This window comes from Octopus bimaculoides, chromosome 3, assembly GCF_001194135.2.
Source record: "Octopus bimaculoides isolate UCB-OBI-ISO-001 chromosome 3, ASM119413v2, whole genome shotgun sequence".
In the NCBI taxonomy this organism is placed as follows: domain Eukaryota; kingdom Metazoa; phylum Mollusca; class Cephalopoda; order Octopoda; family Octopodidae; genus Octopus; species Octopus bimaculoides.
Genome location: NC_068983.1, coordinates 66,133,003 through 66,138,759, shown reverse-complemented (window position 1 = coordinate 66,138,759; position 5,757 = coordinate 66,133,003). Strand labels below are relative to the sequence as shown.

Genomic DNA, 5,757 nt, shown 5'->3' with positions numbered 1-5,757 from the left:
TATATATATATATATATATATATATATATTTAATATATATATATATATAAAAAGAGATAGATAGATATATGCATGTGGGGGTGGGGTGTATGCATGAATGTTCTCATATAGTGCAATTAATCTGGTTGAATTCAAACACTTGAAGAAAAAAAACAAAAAAAAAACAAAACCAATGTAAGAGAAATAGCTATTAAAGAAGTCCCTAAAGGATTTGCCTTCCCTTATCTGTGTATCTATTAAGCAAAGATATATTTGGAAGTCTTGTATAATCTCAGGTAACCTCATGTAGTCTCATCCAGCATGGGAGAAGATTACAAACATTTTTAAGTGGAACACTTGAAAAATTGTGAACTCCTGCATGAAGCCACTGGTAGCATTGCTAATCCATAAATAAAGAATATATTTATCCACCAAATGCTGTGTTCAATGTATTGCATACATGTATATATGCGCACGCACACACTCATTAAATTGTATATATATCATGAAAAATATATATGTTAGCAGACACATAAATTTCAATAAAATGTAGAAAAATACGTTTGTATACTCACAGGTATACATCTTATTTATGTTTCTCCTCTTCTCTCTGTATGTTTTTTTTATTTTTTAACTAGCTCAAACACTTCCTTTTTCTATTAGGTTGACACTTACACAAACACATGCAGACATACACGTACATGCAGACTAATACATGCTCTGACTTTAAATTCTGCCACATATGCACTTCCTTCTTCTCTCTCTTTTTTCATTTTTAGTTTTTCATGTGCACTTCCATCTGCACTTTCCATCTTCATCTCACACAACTGCATAAATCTCTTTTCGTCTTGCTCCCTTTTATACACATTCATTTAAAGATACATTATCTTTCATTCCTTTGCATTTGTGCTCTCTTGCTTTCACACACACACACACACACACACACACACACACAGACACATGCCATTTTTATGTTTCTTGCACTCTCTGACACAAATGTGCATAAAGACACTCCATCTCAGTATCCTGAACATAGTTATTTTTGTTTCTCCATCCTTTTTCACCCACAAACATGCATACACACATAACATCTACATAGACATCAATATCAACACATAGATATAATGATGAAAACAAATTATCCTTGAAAGAAGCTAATTTCCTCTGTGTAATCCTGAAAGGTAGATTGAATTTATTCTTCCATCAAGAAGTTTACTTACCTGAAGGCTTAAGACACCATCTTCTTGATTATTTGAAGTATTTTCTCTGTTTTCTTTTTGCGGATTCTAATTACTGGGTTTTCAGTGAAACCCCCAGTTGTTGAGGGAAGATGTAGGTACCTGGAGGGAGTATATATCAGATGTGACTGTGAACAATAACAGCTTAACAGTGTTAGTAATGCTTGAAAGCAAAACAAAAAACTGTTTTGCAATGTGATTTTTTTAATGTTTATTATATTATTCTGACTTGTACAGCTTTCCTTATTTTGCTGCTTTTAGAAGTGGAGGGGTTTTGTTGTTATTGCTGTTTTTGATGCTGTAGTTGAAGTTTCTGGAAAAAAAAAAGGAGGAAAAATTATTAAAATGTGTGAAATATTGGATTAATCGTTTAGAATAATAATTTAAGAAATAATGCAAAAAAAATTATTCTCATACACAAATAAATTGCACACACATTGTCATTGTGACACCACTTATAACTTTTAACTCATATAAGTATATAAAGTTCTGAGCAATCTGCATTCTGTGGGACATCCTGTGGGACTTTCTGATTGACATTCCAAATAAAAAAATTACTTTGAATTGTTTCAATAGCGTGATTCACCTGAGGCATGTCTTATGCAGCTTGCTTCTCAGAAAAGGTTGCCCATGCCCGATCTAGGATATATCTTGGAGAACTTAATATTCTCCAGTGTTGAATGTTGCATTACAATGGAAATAGTGATTCATTTTGTTATTTTAAATTCTTTGTTGTTTATTCCAAGTCAACCTTAAAAGAAGCTCTATGATCGAAGAGGTTCAAACTGGTGAGCAGCCAATCTTTTATTTTATTTTATTTTGGAACCAGTTTACACCCAGAACCAAATTACTCAGTGTGTTGTCTCCTTTTTAAGACAGATAAATGATTTAAGAGAGATTAGCTGTTATTTCTTGCAGGTCAAGCAACCTCCAACAGAGAACCATTCCTTGGCTCATTTCTTTAAGTTTTATTTTTTATTTAAATTTTCCAGGCTCATGCACACAAGTGAGGTCATGTGGCTGATGTTGATTTTTTTTCAGTTTCTGTGCTATTTTACATGTTGGAATGAGAGTGAAGAGGAGAGAAGAGAGAAAGTGTTACAATAACAGGTTTCACATATCCAGACACTAGAAAACCTTAAAAATAATGCAGACGAGATTACTGCTCAGACCCACAGAGGATATCACCAGTGGCCTTTGTCAAAATCACTGTGTCACTCCACCTCCACTTCCTCCTCCTCATCCTCAACACCATCAATATTATCATCATCAAGATCATCACCACCACCACCATCATCATCATCATCCTCCTCCTCCTCCTCCTCCTCCTCCTCCTCATCATCATCATCATCATCTTTATCATATCAAGACCACCACCGCCGCAGCCGTTGCTGCTTTCTGGGGTGCTGATGTTTCTCCTTTCCCTACCCACTGTCTTTGGTGCTTGACATTTTTATAGAGAACTTATTTCTCACCACCAGTCACTATTTGGTCCAAAAAAGGTTCATTCGTGAGACATGACCGCAAAAAAGAGCACACATTCACTCTGCGTGTGATTAGACTCTGAAAGTTTGTGAGGAACCCATTGACCCAATTTGCTGACTTTTCTGATGGCATGCAAGTGTCGATGAATGGTTGAATAACCAAATCAAGCTTCTCTGCTAATTCCTCAGCAGTTACGATAGAATTTTGTTCCACCAGAGTTTGTAGGATGTCCTCATTGAGATCTTCTAAACTGTAGTTTCTGGCTCAAAATTTCTGGAACCACTGTTGACACTGGCTTAAGCGTATTGTCTCCAAATACTGCATTAATATTCTTTGCACTTTCCATTGCATTGTTGCCTTTATTGAACTCATAAAGCAAAATATGCTGAATATGTTCCTTTGTTACTTCCATTATAGCTTTGAAAAAATAACTGTTAAAATTGAACTGCACTCTTCAAAACTTGTGCTAAGAATAAGTACAAGGTAAAATTACTGCCTGCTTTTCTAGCAAGTTGATGCAGGTAGTTTATACAGTCCCCCTCCAACTTTTAGTCCATGCAATTGTAAAACACGCATTATTTATGGGATGACCCAATATATTGTTTGTGAATTTATTTGCGTTTAGTTAAACATTGTGTATTGTTATGAATATTGTTTCTATTATTAAACATTTATTTCTGGGGAGAATTCCATGTAATGTAGATGTACTGTCATTCAATATTTTATTATTTAGTTTTGTTTTGTGTCATGTAGTGTAGTGCAATTATCAAATAATTAAAGGAAGACCTTGAAAACAACTCTGCACCAAAATACAACACTAGAAAAATGCAGATAAAATTTGCAGCAACATAATGACTCCATTTCTAGACATAAACATTCAGATAGCAAATAACAAATGCATTATGTTCGTTTACACCAAAGACTTGAGTAAATTCATATGCTGACATAGAGACAGTAAATGTTCATATACATATAAAATGTCAGTGGTGAAGTCCCTTGTTAGAGGAGGATTTAGATTTTCTGCTAAAAGCAAAACACAAGATAATGAAATCCACACCATAAAGCAAACATTAATCAACAATAGGTATTCTAGCAAGCTAATAAAAGAAGCCATTGAACAATATAGGCACAGCTACGATGCAATAAATGCATAAGACATTACAACTATTGAAAATACACAAATCATGAAGAAATTGTATTACACGAATCAAATGCATGGTAAATATGGAATAGATGAACACATTATCAAAACCCTTGTAAAGCAGAACAGCTAGCTGTAAACTAATACAAAAAAATATAGTACTGAAAATAAGTTATCCACTTATATGACACTGGCTCATCATGTGGTTGGGAAGTGGACTTCTTAACCACACACGCACACACACACACACTTATACACTTACACACATATATACATCTTTTACCTTTTACTTGCTTGAGTTCTACTGCAGTCATATTGAAGTGTTGCCTTGAAGGGTTTGGCCAAACAAATTGACTTCAGTAACTTATTGTTTTTAAGCTCGGTACTTATTTTACCAGTCGCTTTTGCAGAACTGCAAAGTCACAGGGACATAATCATACCAACACCACCAACTATCAAGTAGTGATGGAAGATAAACACTCACACAAGTACACACACACATACACATAGAGATATGCATATATATATATATATATTGGACACTAAACTCGGTTTGCGAACACCTGTTGAGGCAAGCGAAAGGGAAATCATGATGGCACCTGTGCCCAGTGTTGCCTTCCTGACGCATGTAAAGACATTCGGGCAAGATCGTTGCCAGTTCCACTGGACTGGCTCCTGTGCGGGTGGCATGTAAAATACACCATTTTGAGCATGGCCGTTGCCAGTACCTCCTGATTGGCCTTCGTGCTGGTGGCACATAAAAGCACCCACTACACTCTTGGAGTGGTTGGCATTAGGAAGGGCATCCAGCTGTAGAAACTCTGCCAAATCAGATTGGAGCCTGGTGCAGCCATCTAGTTCACCAGTCCTCAGTCAAATCGTCCAACCCATGCTAGCATGGAAAGCGGACGTTAAACGATGATGATGATGATGATGATGATGATGACAGGCTTCTTTCCATTTTCCTCAATCAAATCTACTCGTAAGGCTTTGGTTGGACTAGGGCTATAGTAGAAGATACTTTCTTAAATGTGACTGAACCTAGAATCACGTGGTTAGGAAGTAAGCTTTTATCACATAGAGACACCTGCACATATGTATATATATATATATATTTATATATATATATCTGTCTGTGTGTCTGTGTATATATATATATATATATATATATATATATATATATATATATATATATTTATAGACAGACAGACAAATAAATAGAGATATAAGTGTGTGTGTGTGTGGAGGTGGGTGTGTTTGTGTGACAATCACAATTTACTTTTTCTGCATGTGTATAAAAAATGTATGTGTGTGTAAATGGATGTGGATAATTGGTTTATTGGATGAATTTTCTATGTCATTGGGTTCAATGAAAATTTGTCAGCAGTGTCTGATTCTAGCCTATAATGGCCAGGACATCTGTATTTATGATCGGTAACAGAACAGAATATTGTTTTATAACAACATGCAAAATTGTCAACATGGAATGGAACTAATCTATCTATTTGATTTCCTGTACTCCTTTGTTTACATAGAACTGCCTAATTTGGAATTGTAGGAATGTATTTATTTGGGAAGTAGCAGAATCAATTCTGCATATTATTTTTCACAAAGTTCTGAAGAAACATTTCCACCAAGGGCTTTAACAGAAATCCTCCACAATACACAGAAATTAATCAGTAATTGCTGACATGGTTACACCATGATGCAAGATTGGTTAGATTCAATAATGATGAAACAATTGTACAAGATAAATCAAAATAATTTGTTAACTTCATTCTTTGGCATTTGATATATATATATATATATATATATATATATATATATATATATATATATGCACTAATGCTATATTTCTGGTAAGAGAGCTGCAGGAGAAATACCTAGCCAAAGATAAACCTCTGTACCTGGTTT

The 5,757-nt window shown here is 34.7% G+C and overlaps 1 protein-coding gene across 3 annotated transcripts in view; it reads right to left on the bottom strand.

The window, feature by feature from the left end:
* The window catches only part of LOC106871954 (protein still life, isoform SIF type 1), a 1,491,364-nt gene that overhangs the window by 1,180,866 nt on the left and 304,741 nt on the right, over positions 1-5,757 (bottom strand). For all 3 annotated transcript variants that reach the window (XM_052966200.1, XM_052966198.1, XM_052966202.1), the window contains exon 3: positions 1,200-1,530. The gene's annotated coding sequence lies outside the window, so the exon portion shown is untranslated. The remainder of the gene's footprint in view (positions 1-1,199; positions 1,531-5,757) is intronic.